This window comes from Petaurus breviceps, unplaced genomic scaffold, assembly GCF_028583685.1.
Source record: "Petaurus breviceps papuanus isolate PSGF00001 unplaced genomic scaffold, PetGlider_PUasm1.0 129, whole genome shotgun sequence".
Taxonomy (NCBI): domain Eukaryota; kingdom Metazoa; phylum Chordata; class Mammalia; order Diprotodontia; family Petauridae; genus Petaurus; species Petaurus breviceps.
In genome coordinates, this window is record NW_027185665.1 from 484,971 (window position 1) to 501,005 (window position 16,035).

The following is a 16,035-nucleotide window of genomic DNA, read 5'->3' on the forward strand; positions in this document are numbered from 1 at the left end:
TGAGGAAACTGAGGATTAAAGAGATTAAATGGCTTGCCCAGGGTCACATACCTAATAAGTGTCTGATTCAAGATCTTCCTTGCTTCAAATCCAGCATTCTATCTATTGTGCCTCTCTGTTGACTGCGAATCTGTCCTAGAGAAATTTGGTATCACATGGGTCTGTCTTATGCTCCATCTGCTGAGATTTAGTCACTGATAGAGCCCAAAGACATTATCCTAAGTGCTGCATCATCTTTGGAGATGACTCTGGGCAGAGGCTTATAGCCATGCTTGGTGACTGCCTCGGGTCTCATTGGCAGTCCTTTTGTCGTTCAGTCATGTCTGACTCTTTGTGACCTCATTTGGAGTTTTCTTGGCAAAGATACTGGGGTGTTTTACTTTCTTTCTCCAGCTCATTTTATACATGAGGAAACTGAAGCAAACAGGGTTAAATGACTTGCCCAGGGTCACGCAGCTAGTAAGTGATTGACACTGCTCAGTGTAAGTACCAGTCTTCTAGGCTACCCACAGCTGAGGAAATTTAACACTGGAAGCCATAGAAGCTCTGTCATTTGGGAAATGAATAGGAGCTTGTGGGAAGGTTTTTTGAGCTTATGTGTGTTATTTGCACTAATGCCATATAATAGCCTCCTCTATATTAATAGCTACTTTAAGAAGATAAAAGAAACCACTCAGCATCTGTGAGACTTTGGACTGAGGGGAGTGGACAAGATGACCTCTGAGGCCTTTTCCAGTAGTTAACAGTCGACGCTTCTGTGGAAGATAAACTTGTGCTCCCTTGGTAGGACTTTAGGCCATGGCCAGCCAAGTACTTTCTGTTGGCTTTTTTTTCCCTCCTCCTTCTTTCTTCCATTTGGATCCTTTGGTCTCTGCCAGGAGACCTGTACACCTCCTGCTAACTTGGCCTCCATCATACAATTTATGACTTACTAGGAAACAGCCTCATTAGCCTAGGATTAGTTTAGATTTCAGAGTCATGTTGACTCTTTCACTCTCCCACTTTATCTTTGAAGGTTCATCTTTTTAAACCTTGTCTTGATAGTTTTAACATCATGTGCTCATTTTTTGGGTCTGTGCATAGCTCTTGATCCTTTCTTTATCCTATCTTTCCTTCTAGGAAAGAAAAGAATGTATCTCTCTGTATCATGATACTATGGCCCCATTTTCCTTTGTAGCTCTTTAGCATTCCCAAAGGATCACATGTTGAAAGGCAGAGGGAAGAAGTCCTAACTGTTTGCTTTCTGAATTTCTAACATTGTGCTGCTTGGTCTTCTGGAGAAGACTCAGATACTTCATCAATGATGGATACTTTTCCAAGTATTTTGCAAAGTTTTTGTTTTTGAAGGGAGGGAGGTTGTGGAGGTTGTAGGTTTAAGACTAATGCCCAAATCCTAGGGAAACATGGGGTGAGGAGCAATTCACACTTCTTTTTCTCTTCTTTCCTCTGTTTCTGTCTCTTACTATCTGCCTCTCACCACTTTCTCCTTCTATCTCTCCCCTCTCTTTCTCTGTCTCTCCTCTCTACTTCTTCTTCCTCTCCTGCTTGACCAACCAACTGGCTAAAGTGAGTATCCACAGCAGCCTTGAGAAAAGATTTAGATTGGTACATTCGGAAGAGTGCTAGATTTGGAATGAAAAGGCCTGAATTCAGATACCAGCTGTTACCTCATGCTGGTGTGCCCTTTGGTAAATCCCTTCACTTAGCTGGACTTGTTTCCTCACATGTAAATGAAAGAGTTTCATTAAATAATTTCTGTATTAAATTTATGATTTTAAGAAATCCCCAAAGGTCAGGCCTGTGGGGTGCTTTAGCATGTGTGGATGGGAAGCCCTATCTCTTTCCTTGGTCAGTGGGTTTTCAAGTCTATAATACAGAAAACATCCTCAGCAATTTTAATTTTTTTAAGCATCACTTTAAACTTTCCAGTAGAGATGGTTTTGTTTATTTTGTATTTGTATCCCCAGTGCAGCTTCATAGCCAGCATGTATCGGGCACTTAATAATTGCTTTTTGATTGATTGGGTGACCTCTTTCAATCACTGTCCAGCTGATTGTTTCTGTTGAGCTCACATTACATCAGCATAGAAGATTCCTTCAAAGCTTGGACCAGGAGAGCCATCCTGAATTAAAACACTTCAGAGATGACTCTGCTCTAGGACTAAAGTGAGCTGAAGTCCCAGCGTGGCCAGGCAGGTCAAAGGGACTAGAGTAGCCATTTCCTAATAATTACCGTGGGGAGAACCTCACCACTGACAGGGGGAGTTGGAGGAGAAAGGGGGAAGTGGTATTACTGAAACAGCTAATTGGCAAGATCACCGAACTCAGATTAAATTTTCTTAAGTTGTTGCAGTTGTGTCTTACTCTTTGTGATCCTATTTGGGGTTTTCTTGGCAAAGACACTGAAGTGGTTTGCTATTTCCATGAGACTAATTCAAATCCCTCTTCAAAAACTTACTAGTTGTATGACCTTGGAAAAATCACTGAACATCTTTCAACCTCAGTTTCCCTATTTTTAAAATAAGGACAACAATGGCACCTGCCTCACCGAGCAGTAAGGTTCAGAAGGGACAACACACTGGCGTACGTCGCAGATCTTAAGTCGCCATACAAATGCTAGCTATTAATTGTTATTCTGACTTGGAGTGAAGGGAAGACTTCCAATGTGCTTCCTGTTCTGGAAAGGCAGCAGACTAAAGCAGATGCTTCCTGTAAGATGGCAGGGAAGTTTGGGGTGGGTTCTTGCTTTTCATAGTCACAGGGGCTCCTCAGCACATCCCAAGGGCTCCAAATAAGCAACTCTTTTTGATTGGCATTTAATACAATAATATTTATATCTTTTCATACATAAACCCTCAAGGAAGTGACAAAGTTTGACTATAAATCTGAAAACCCAATTAGATGTCTTATCTATATATAATTAAAAATCATAGGAGATGGAGTCTTTGAAACAAAATGTATCTCTGGATGCTTAATCCAAGATTCGCTCTTTTAGGTGGTGCTTAGCTGAATCTTGAAGAGAGATAGGGATTCTAAGAGGAAGGGTATTCTAGTCATGTAGTATAGCTAGGTCAAGGGTCTGGTGGCAGGAGATGGGCTGTGGTGAACAGGGAACAATTCTATATGTTTTGCCTGCAAAGGCAAGTGTGCCTTGGATGCCCTGTCTCTTTCTCTCTACTTTCTTTCCTTCCATTCTCACATTTCACTTCCTTTCTCTATTTCTTTTCCTTTTTTCTCTCTTTCCCTTCTTCCTTTGCCAAATGTTTATTTCATCCAGAACTGGTCATTTTATACACACACACACACACACACACACCATACACATATATAAATATATGTATATGTGTGTATGTATATATATATATATATGGTTTATATGCTTTATTGGATAAAGTTTAATTTTTTATTTTAAAAATTCGGTTGAATTATATAATATATTTCTGTTTCTTAAAAGACAACAGTCTCTATTAAGCTGCTTTTTTTCCTTGTGTATGGTTGTCGATTCATTTTTCTGCCGTGCTAGTCAGTGTAGCTCAATATAAAATACCTCCCTGCCTCTGGAAATGAGGCAGCAAAGGTGGTGGGGTATGAAGGAGGAAAGCCCTGGAGCAGGCTAGTACAGATTATTCTACAGTGTTGTATACTTCAGATTTGTTTGGAGCAATCTGGATGCTGTCACCAATTGGATGAACAGCTGAGAGGTTCATCACCTCTTGCTGCTGTTCCTTCCTCTACAGCTTCCTCCTCTTTCCAGTCTATCCCACTTCCACTTAGCCCTACTCCCTGCCTCTTGGCTCTGCCTTCCACTGAATCACCTTCTCAAATAGGTTGGTACCTATTCATCATTGCCACCTCTTGTCCTAATTTTTCCAATTTTGGTGATAAACATTATCAAATGCATTGACTATTAACCTGATTTCATGGGATATTGTCCTAGTTTCTATACACAAAGAGTTACTATGGTGACAAAAGTCCCTGGCCTCTAGGAGCAGGCCCTTTCATCTTTCCATCAAAATATCCTAGGAAACAGGAGTGATATGGTTTAATGTGTGCCAGATGTACCTCCAGTAGAATTGAACATTAAATAAGCATGTGACTAGGCAGAAAGAGATATATGCTTGGGAGAATGGATGCATGTGTGAATTAGGTAGAAGGAAACCAGGAAGACACTTGGAAGGGCTACAAGTTCACTGGGTCAAAGAGGAGGAAATCTCAGGGTCCAGCAAAACTTCTGAGTGCAGCCCAATCAGGTTAAAATGTAATTGGGAAATGTTTAACAAAGTAAGTAAAAATACAATATGTTAATTTGTTGCTTTTCTAAGTCAATATGCAGCCAGAAGGGATCTGTTTTCTATTTGAGTTTGACAGCATTGCTCCAATGAATCCATGATTTCATCAGTGTGTTTATTCCTTCTAAAAGGGTAGATTTCAACCCATCCGATACACACCTTGGGGCATAATAGATATAGTGACAAACCTGGGGTCTGGAAGACCTGAGTTCAAATGTCTCAGACACTAGCTCTGTGACCCTGGGCAAGTTACTTAGCCCTGTTCACCTCAGTTTCCTCACCTGTAAAATGAGCTGGAGAAAGAAATGGTAAACTCTATGGGGTCACAAAAAGTAGCACACAACTGAACAAAATTCCCCACCTTTTCATCTTGAACAACTCACCCATATCTTTCTATGAAAAGTCCCATTTTTAGGGAGATTAATGTAATTAACTAGAGCTCCTAATCAGCATTCCTGTAATATAGAAGGAATGTAAAGTCACTGGAGGGAGGAGGGGATAACAATTGGGAGCCTCTTCTACATGGTCCTTGAGCTGAGCTTTAAGGGATCTAAGGGGTCTAAGAGTTATGGTTGGGGAGGGAGAATATTTCAGTCATGGGGGAGTTTCTACAATGGAATGTCCTGTATAGAGAATAACAAGTCAGTTTGTCGGGAACATTTAGTCTGTGAAGGGGAGTAATGTATAATCATTGTGGAAGTATAGTTTGTAGCCAGATTATGGGTTTTTAATGCCAGACAGTGGAGCTAAAGCTTCTTTAGTGGGGAATGACATGATCAGACATTTAGATCTTATTCTAACTTTAGTGCCCTGAGGTGGAGGCAAGATAGCAGAATAGCAGGAAGTATTGATGCAAGGAATCCTCCCCCCCCACCTGCTTATCCCCCATTGATCTGAAATCATTGAGCAAAGATGTACTTAGCACCTAGAACCTTCTTTGCTCTTTCCATCTCTGGGTAATTGAAAAGGCCAACAATACAGTCCTTCCTTACCTTACCTGCCTCTTAGAATCCTTTCAAAGATAAAATCAAATGCACGGGTCCCTTGTGATTATCCCCCAAAGCTAGTACCTCCACTCTGAAATTATATCTACTTTTAATATATTTTATATATTAAATATATAAAGTATAATATGCTTTATATCTACCTTTAATATATTTTTGCATGTACTTATGTAACATTGACTAACTTGGTCCTCATTGTGTGTAAGACTCAGAAGCTAAGATTTCACTCCTCCCTTAGAGTTCATTCTCTGGCACCAGTAAGAGGATTGGAGGTATCTAGGCTCTCTACAAATGAGACCAAGCTTCACCAGTGTTGTTCCCTCAAGTATACAGAGTGTAGATCCCAGAACATCGAGTCCATTCAGCCACGAATAATTGGATTTGCTTTTACAAAGGAATAATTGCTTCAAAAGATAATCACAAAAGAATGGATGGAGTCTGAATACAGATCGAAGCATACTTTTTAAAAACTTTATTTTTCTAGAGTTTTTTGGTCTGTATTTTCTTTCACAACATGGCTAACATGAAAATATATTTTGCATGACAGCACATATATAATCTGTATGAAATTCCTTGCTTTCTCAAGGAGAGGGGAAGGGAGGGAAGAAGAGAATTTGGGAACTCAAAATAAAAAAAAACAAATATTTAAAATTGCTTTATATGTAATTGGAAAAATAAAATATAAAAAAAATTTTAAAAGATAATCACAACTATACAAATTCATTTCTTTAACACTCTGGAGCCATAATCCTTCTCCTCAACCTGCACCACTGAAGTCTCTGGGGATGAGAAGGTGATTAAGTTCATAGTTTAATTCTGTTCCTTTGGAGCACATTCCTAGATTCAAGTCCAAACCTAAACTAGAGTTCAGGTACTAGGCATCCTCATTGCTCAGGGCTCCCATGCCAGGCTTGCATTATTCTGCCTGCAGTTCTGGTTCCAAGGTCACCTTGGTTCAAACTCCATACTGTTCCTGCAGGGATCACCTCCAGCACCTGAAATTGTGGCAAATACCTCCCTGCCCAGGGTGTGTGTATGATAGGGAACAACAAGCATGTCCTTTCCCCGCTCACCCATTCAGTTCATGTTTCCCATGCTGTGGAGGAACTAGAACCTTCACTCTCTGGAGGCAGCAGATAAGAGTTGTTGAAAAGAGAGAAGCAGAAAGAGAGAGACTGGCTCAGTCTTGCCAATTTTAAAGATGCAGGTAGCCAATGCAGTGAGGCTACCTCCACTGGCATGTTAGCAGATGAAGAAGCCTCCATGTTAGCTCCAAGACCACCAGATTAGGCACACCCAGACAAGCCTGCATTTTATTTAAGTGTGTATATGGTTGTTTTTTTTTCCACTAAATGCAAACTATTTGAGGGCAGGAGCTGTTTCATTTTTGTTTTTACACCCACAGAAGCTATCACAGTGCCTGGAATATAACAGGTGTTTAATAAATGCTCGTTGATTTATGTTTGATTAGAGTAAAAGGGGAAACAAGAAGTATGCATTTTGGTACTTGCCTTCAAGGAGATTCCAATCTCCTCAGGCAAATGAGGATACCGTGATTGAAACATTTGGCAAAGAATGTTGAGCTAAGTATAATTAGAGCTAGATTGGGAGAGAGGGTAGGCTGGAGTGCTTAGGGACAACCTCATGGCAGAACATGAGTTGAATATTAAAGTTTAAGTAGAATATGGGTGATAATAGTTAACGATTACTTAGTACTTTCAGAATTGCAAAACACTGTACATGTATTAACTCATTTGATCTTCACAGCAACCCCATGATATAGACACTGTTGTTATCATTCCCATTTTCTAGAGGCTTAGAGAGGTTGTGGCTTGTCCATGTACATACAGCTAGTGTCTGAGGCAGGATTATTGTTGTTTGTTATTGTTTTTGTTTGCCCTTCATTCTCAAAGAGGCGGGATAAAAGGATGGTTGAGGGTTGAAGGGAAGCAACATATATGGTAGGGAAGAACCATTATAAACAAAGGTTTTGGAGAGGAATGAAAACAGTAGGTTCAAGGGATGGCAAACAAGAGACTCTTGGTTGGTGCTTGGTGCATGGGAAAGACTGCTTTGTTTAATCTGAATGCTGCTGGCAAATGGGTGCAGATGGAACAGAGAGTAATCTTACCCAGTTGGAAGTCAAGGTTTTGTGAAAGAAGTCTTTATATTTCTTTGTAATTTGTGTGATGTAATTGGAGACAGGAAATCCTCAATTTTGAATCCCGTCTTTATCATTTCCTAGATCTTGAAAGGTAGTTTGGTGCTGTGGTTGGTTGACTGGACTTGGATTCAGAATCCATTTCATATTCCAGTTCAGATATAGTGCTAGCTGTGTGACCCTAGGTAGGCTGCATAAACTTTCTATGCCTCAGTTTCCCTCATAAGTAAAATGAAGAAAGGGGTAGCTAGGTGGCACAGTGAATAAAGCACCAGCCCTGGAGTCAGGAGGACATGAGTTCAAATCCGGCCTCAGACACTTAACACTTACTAGCCGTGTGACCTTGAGCAAGTCACTTAACCCCAATTGCCCCTCCAAAAAGAAAAAAAAAGTAAAATGAAGAAGTTGTACTCTATGGCATCTTATGGTCCTTCTTCAGTATTTTCCAGCATTTCTAGGTGCTTAATAAATATTTGATTGGTTTTTGGGGAGTTAAATCATGTTCCATGTGTTCATAGTAATGAATCTTTCTATAGAAATGAGAAACTTTTAAAAAGTTTTTTTTTTTACTTTTCTGGATTGGATTCATGTTTTCCCTATTATAGGGAACTTCCATTAAGAAAACTCCCTCCATCAATGCACAGCTGCTGCCTCTTAGCGATTTCTAGTTTTAAAGAGTCCCCTGGGGTAATGAGAAGTTGAGTGACTTGCTCAGAGTCCCATAAGCAGGATGTTGCAGAGGTAGAGCTTGATTCCAAGACTGGCTCTCTCTCTACTCTTTTTTTTTTTTTAAGATTTTTCTTTTTGCTCTTTGGAGGGGGAAAGGCAGGGCAATTGGGGTTAAGTGACTTGCCCACGGTTACATGGTTAGCTTTGTGTTAAGTGTCTGAGGCTGGATTTGAACGCAAGTCCTCCTGACTGCAGGGCTAGTGCTCTATTCACTGCACCACCCAGCCACCCCTCTGCACTCTTCTTCACTACCTTGTAATATTATCTTATAAAGCAAAGGTAGGGAAATGTCAGTGGAGAGATGACTCACTCAGATGACCTTTATTGGTGTACCAACTCTGCCATTAACTACCTGTGTAACTTTAGGTGAGAGATTTAGCTTCATTTAGTTTCAGTCTTCTTGTCTGTAAAATGGAAATAATAAGACTTAATCCTGTCTACCTGAGGACTTCAGCATATTGTAGAAATGCTTTGTAATGTGTAAAACATTGCTGTGGGCAGGTAGGTGGGGCAGTTGGATAGAGCACCAGGCTTGAAGTTAGGAAGGCTCATCTTCATGAGGTCAAAAAGGGCCTCAGACATGTGTTACCCTGGGAAAGTCACTTCACCCTCTTTGCCTCAGTTTCCTCATCTGTAAAATGAGCTACAGAAGGAAATGGCAAACCATTCCAGTATGTTTCCCAAGAAAACCCCAAATCAGGGGCAGCCAGGTGACTCAGCGAGTAAGAGCACTGGCTCCAGTGTCGGGATGACCTGGGGATTAAATCTGGGCTCAGATACTTAGCACCACCCAGAAATAACTGGCCGTGTAACCTTGAGCAAGTTATTTAACCCCAATTGCTAAAAAACAAAAACAAAAACCCAAATGGGGTAACACAGAGTTTGATATGACTGAAATGACTGAACAAAAACAAAACTTTGCCCAAGTATAAATTACTCTTGTTTTTAGGAGCTGGCATTATAAGACTTAGAATCCTAGAATTTTATGATAGAAGGGATTTTATGAAATTACCTAGTGTAACCCTGTCATTTAGAACTATGGAAACTGAGATTTATAATTAAGTGACATGTTTGTGGTCACACAGTAAGTTAGTGGCAGTGTAAAGGCTAAAATTTGGGTTTTTTGATTCTTCTCTCTTTTGGGCTTCTGCTATGGAACCTTGAAATCTAAAACTCACAGAAAATACAATAGCCAGTCAGTTAATAAAATGCTAATTTTATTTAACTTTATTTTAATATTAATTTTGTTAACATTAATAACTATTAATTGAGCACCTACTATGTGCCAGACACTCTGCTAAGCACTGGGGATACAAATACCTAAAGACAGAAGGAATTCATTTAAAGCTACAAACTGAGGGATTTTTCTTTATCCAGTAGGGTAGAGTTTCTTGATTTTTTTAGTTTTTTAATTTTTTTTAATAAATTAATTTAAATTAAATTAAAAAATTAAAAAAAAATTTTTTTTTTTCCTTTTTTTTTTTGGAGGGCAGGGCAATTTGGGTTAAGTGACTTGCCCATGGTCAAAGTGTTGTGTGTCTGAGGTCGCATTTGAACTCAGGTCCCCCTGACTCCAGGACTAGTGCTCTATTCACTGCACCACCTAGTTGTCCCTCAAGGAAGAGTTTCTTGCTAGTGCAAATTGGGACATTGGGATGCGCTCCCAGCAGAGGTAGCAGAAGCTTCTTCTGACTAAATGTTCAAAGAGTAGTCATTCTTGTTTGTCTTCCTGGCACTACTGATGTGTGTTCTTCACTGAAGGTAGAAAGTCACAGATTAGATGGACTTTCAAGGGCACCCCAGCTTGATGGCTCTAAGAAAACTGCTTTTTAAAAGCTTCTGGTATCTGTGCTTTTTAAGGGATGTTGTTAATTTCCCCTAGGACCCCAAGTCATAGACAGAGAACTGGAGTTTTATTTCAGATAAATCAGTCTGAATGATTTTTTTAGAGCAACTGCTTACAAGCTAAGAATGTGTTGGGGGAAAAAAACCTCACTCCCATCTTGTCTTTGAATAGTTCTTTTCAACTTCTCAGCAGCAATAGTAACAAGAAAGTATTGTGGGACTGAGCCCTGGCTGAGCTCTAAGAAATCTGTCCATGAGGAATCTTCTATCAACTTAAAGAATTCAGTTCTGGACCTTAGAGATCATCTGGTGCATTCTTCTTACTTTACAGATAAGAAAACAGCCTCAGATGGGTTGTGACTTCTTTAGTAAGGGAAGAACAGAGACCATCTAAGTAGCACAGCTGAGGTTTGTATGTTTCCACTATGTTGCACTATTAATTACTTACCAGAGACAGTTTTAAGGTGAAGGGCCTGTTTTTCCACAGTCCGATGTGGCAGGTAAGTGGTGTGATGAATAGAGCTTTGGATCTAGAATCAGAAAATCCAGAGTTCAGTTCTGGCCCCAGACACTTAGTAGCACTGTGACCCTGAGTCATGTAACTCCTGTCTGCCTCAGTTTCTTCACCTGCAAAATAAGGGTGATAATAATAGCGCTTGCCTTCCAGGGTCACTGTGAAGATTAAAATGAGATATTATTTTAAAGCACTTTGCAAAATTTGAAGTGCAGTGTAAATGCTAGACATTCTTATTATTGACACATAAACTTCCTCTGTTAGCAACTTATTCCTTTAACTTAAGGAATTGTTTCCTATTAAAATATGACTATGCATGGAAGGAGTAACAATTAAGTCTGATCACCATGTTTACTTTAGTCAGAATGAATATAGGATTCTTTCCAACAGACAGTGGGTTTTTATGGGGAGCATAGAAATAAGTAAGTATGAGACATCAAGATGTTTAGTTGGAGAGGGAGCCCCACCAGAATAGCACTGTTGGATAAAGAAATTCAGTGAAAAGAAGGGCAAGAGAGTATTCATATATTGATGCATATTCTACCTACCTCCTAGTTCTATCTAGGGATAACTCTCCCTCCAGCCTCCCTTCCCAGCACAGGTCTTGCAGACATGTTGCAGCTGATGGGGAGCCCCTACAGAATTGGGCAGTTCGATTTTTGTTCAGACTCAGTCTGGTTCTCCTTCAACGAGGCAAAGTGAGAATGTTAGGGCAGTGAAATTATCCCAACAAAAACAGGAATCTTAATTATCTTTGTGTGTCCTTCAGTGCCTAGAATTTCAGTTCAGCAGATTCACAGACCCTTTATTAAAGGACTCCTAGGTGCTAGGCACCAGTGATACATGCACAAGGAAAAAACGCCAACTATTTTTAAAGAGGTTTTTTATTTTGCTGCCCTTATGGCACAGGGCCTTGCACATAGTAGGGTCATAGTAAATTGTTGGATTGAATTGAATTGATTTGGCAAAAACGTGGCTTTAGAACTCCTCCTGAGCTGTGATGGGAAGGATGGTCCCTAATGGGAATTAAGTCACTAATGTGAATTAGTCTTATAATTTATTGTCATTTAGATGTTTCAGTTATGTCCTACTATTCATGACCCCATTTAAGGTTTTCTTGGCAGAGAGACTGGAGTGGTTTGACATTTCCTTCTCCACATTATTTTATAGATGAGGAAACTGAGGCAAACAAGATTAAGTGACTTTCCAGGGTCACACAGCTAATAAGGGTCTGAGGTCAACCTTGAACTCCGGTCTTCCTGACTCCAGATGTGGTACTTTATCCATTGTACCACCTAGTTACTCATACTTTACTCCTTTGAGTGCTTGAAAGCACACTATGGTCTCACCAAAATACTCTTTCTGTTGAAGCACATGTCACACTGAAAATTGCATTATCTATCTCTGTGCCTTTGCAAGGGAAGTTCCTCCATGGTTAGAATATATTCCATCCCTGTCCCAAATCTCTTAGAATTCCAAGTGTTCTTTAAAATTCAGTTCAGATGTCACCCCTCGCATGTGGTCTATCTTGATACCCCTAACTTCTACTGCTTTTCCCCAAAAATTATTTTATGTGGGTGTATGTATATATAAATGTATATATAATATATGTATATTATGTATATGTATATATATGAATAGAGAGAGAGAGAGAGGGAGAATGTGCTTCTACATATACATGTTTTCTCTCCCCATAGGCAGGAACTATTCCATTTTGATCTTTGTCTCTCTCCCCAACATGGTGGCACAATGCCTAGAATATAGCAGGCATTATGCAGCATAAATATTGTTTTGATGGATTGAATAGCTGTTGTGAAGAAGACACATTATCAGCCACTGGCACTCAGGGATGTTTCTATCTAATGGAGGAAGGGGATGGGATGGGGCACGATGAAGGAGGAGAATCCTTTCCTTTGTAAAGCAGACCTCAGATCCTTCATTTCAGAACAGTCTGGCTTCTGTAACATTAAAGGAAGTGAGAACTACATGCTGCAATGCACATGCTTGCCAGATGTGCACAGCTTTGAGTCCCTACATATGGGGGCTGTGTATGCTCATGTGATCTACACGGACACCCTCACGTGACTGTTCAATGCCTTTAAGAGGTAGAGTCTGACAGAACAAAGGTCTAGAGTCTTACTATGAAGCTTTCTTTTCTCAGAATCCCCACAATGTAGTGGTTCTTAATGTTAGGTCTATGAACTTGGAAAAACATATTTTGATAACTCTATTTTAATATAATAGCTTTCCTTTGTAATCTTCTATGTTGTAGTTAGCATATAAACGCGTGATCCTGAGAGTCTCTGTGGGCTTCACCTAGCTGCCAGAAGGGGCCGAGGCAGGAAAAGGCCTGTCATCACCTGACCTAGGTGTCTCTGCTCTTCACCTTCCCTCCTTGCTCTTGTCTTAGTGGGCCCGAGTTCCTCCTGCTGATGCCTCAGTTCCGTCTGGGTATGACTGGAGAATGACTTTGCAGCTGAGGAGCAGTTTGTGGATGGATTTTGGGGTCACGTTTGGGCTGGATAATATAGAAACAACCCCAGCAACCAACAGCGTATAGGAAGAAGAATGCAAATGGAAACGGAACGTTTGGGAAAAGAGCAGCACCCCGTTCCTGCTACGAGAAAGTGATCGTGGTGGCTTGGGCCAGAGCCCCATCTCCCTCTACGAAACTGGAAGCCAGATTTGGGGTTGAGGAAACACCATTAAAATCTCATTGTTGTGTGTTCTTTTCCTCCCTTTCTTGTCGTTCAGTTATTTTAGTGAGGTTCACTCCTCTGCGACCCCATTTGGGGTTTCCTTGGCAAAGATACTGGACTGGTTCTCCATTTCCTTCTCCAGCTTGTTTTAGAGATGAGGAAACTGAGGCAAGCAGAGTTAAGCCCAGGGTAACAAAGCGAGTAAGTGTCTGAGGCTAGATTTGAGCTCTGTGCTTCCTGACTCTAGGCCTGGCCACTGCATGCTAGACGCCCCAGGTATGTCCCTGAGGAAATGATATTCAATTGATGAAGGTCACACAATATTCACAGAATCTCTGGCCCTATTGGCAGACCTGTTTTGTTACTATGGAGTGGAAATGTACTTTAACATCCCATATCAGATCCAAGTTCTCTTTCTGTACACTGCTTATGTTTAATTATAGAAATGGAACCAAATCCCTGAGCTATAAAGAGTCTATTTCCAGCTGTTTTCATGCCTTGACTCTTCCTATGAGAGGTTCTGCCTTCAAGGAAAAGCAGTGACAGAGAAAAACGACAGTCCTCAAAGCAACAACAGGAAGAAGCACTGGATTTTGAGTGTAAAAAAAGCATGGTTTGAATGCTAGCTTGGTTATCTGTTCCCTTTTCTAACAAAAATTGGAGCCTCGGTTTCCTCATCTGTAAAAATGCTACCCCTAGATCAGTGGTATCAAATTCAGATAGGAAAGGGGGTACTAAGCCATATGAAAGGATCCCTTTAATTTGCATGTCAGTTTAGAAAACTCTATATTGAAATTATCTAAATCCTATTATATTTTTATTTGTTTTGTTAAATATTTCCAAGTTACACTTTAATTTGTTTTGGGAGGCCTTTGACACCTCTAGAGTAGATGATCATTAAGCTTCTTTATGGTTCTAAACCCTGTGTCCTATGTCAGGATGATTGGAACCCTGGTTGAGATGGGTTTGCTGTCTTCCTTCATAATAGTATGACTTGTAATTCAATAGAAAATGAGGAATATCAGTGACCAAGGAACTTCTTGTAGAATTTGTGATTTCCACCTAGATAAGTAATTTTGTAAAGAAGGTTGACTTTGGAGTCAAGAAAATCTGGATTCAAGTCCTGCTTTCTGATAAGTATTTTCTACTTGGCTATTGGCAAGTTACTTAACTTTTGGAGGGAATTTCCGTGCTGGGAGTCCCACAGAGACTGAAATACAAATGTAGATTAAAAAGAGTAAGAAAAAATTTTAGAAGTGGCTGCATTAAGGTGTTGTTAGATGCCAAATGAAGTTATCTGTAGTAACAAGAACCCTCTTCTTTTTTTTGGAGGGTAGAAGGTAGGGCAGTTGGGGTTAAGTGACTTGCCCAAGGTCACATGGCTAGTTTTTGTGTTAAGTGTCTGAGGCCAGATTTGAACTCAGGTCCTCCTGACTCTAGGGCCAGTACTCTATTCACTGTGCCTCCTAGCCACCCTGAACCCTCTTTTTTCATGGGCTTCTTTCTTGTAATTCACTGATTGTTTGAATCATCTTTATACCCATGATGCTGAGAATCAGAATACTCACCATATATAGCAAAGACAGACTAGGGATTTTCCATAGATTAACTTGGAGTGACATATCTCTTGGGGAATTTTTTCTCAGATAGACTTTTCTCAGGTCCTATTATTACCCTGAGATTCAGGGTCCATGGGCTGGTCTCAGAAGTCCAACTCCTATCCTGGCTCCAAGTCAAAAACTGTATATTGGAATTGTCAGTGCAAATAAGAGCATTCTGGAAAAGGATTAATGGTGTGTAGGGGGTCTAAGTATTAGATTCATAAGAGGGGAGCCCAAAAGTGCAATCCATCAAAGTGTTTCTGACAGATAATTCTCTTCTAGAAGGAAGAGTGAGGCTCACAGAGGGGGGAAAATAGCATAAAGGGTGATCTCTGGCAGCATGGTGCAATGGATGGAGTACTCAATTTAAGATCAGAAGACCTGGGTTCAAATTTTTGGGCAAGTCACTTAACATCTCTGCTTCTCAGTTTCCTCTAGAATAAAATAGTGTGGTTTGATTAAAGTGAACCGTAGCTTACAAAGGCCAAGATCTCCCACCATGTCTTGGGCTATCTTCATTTGTTTTGATCTGTATCTGGTCACTGGACCTAGATGACTCTAGAGGAGAAAGTGAGGCTAGTGACTTTGCACAGTCCTCACTTAATCAAATCCAGGTCCATTTCAAGTCGTGGTATTATCTTCCTGATGTCACAGGCCTCTTCAAGAATGAAAGACAAAAGAACCACAGAACAACCTGCAGAGAACCAGCAGGTGGCTCTTCCAAGATGTGGTGGGAATTGGTCTAGCAATGAGAATCCCTTGGTCATGCTGTGTGTAGCTCCTGTTTCTTGTAGATCACATGAGTATATCTTACCCTACTCTGTACTTTATCATGTAGGTCAGTGGTGTAACAGTTTCACTACTCAATAACCTTGTGATGAGCAGTTCATATTCTAGACCAATGGAGAGGAATGGTTGAATGAATGAATGAAGTGAGTGAATCAATCAATGAATAAAAAACATTTAAGTGTTGAAATTCTATGTGTCAGGAACTTTGTCATGCATCTGTGATTTTTGTTGGGTCATATGATAGAAGTGGTGATCAAGAGAATTGGTCTTGGGACTCCTGGGATGGTGAGTCTATCCACATGCAGTTAATTGACATGCCTTTTCTGGAAAGAATGGATTTGATTACTGTGTTGTAGCGGCAAGCACCCCAAGCGTCCTCAGGGTTTGCAGCTACCACAGGTTCTT

At 40.3% G+C, this 16,035-nt stretch overlaps 1 protein-coding gene across 1 annotated transcript in view; it reads left to right on the forward strand.

Annotated features, from left to right (window-relative positions):
• The window catches only part of LOC138173525 (A disintegrin and metalloproteinase with thrombospondin motifs 12-like), a 594,307-nt gene that overhangs the window by 141,269 nt on the left and 437,003 nt on the right, over positions 1-16,035 (forward strand). The gene's annotated exons all lie outside the window — the stretch shown is intronic.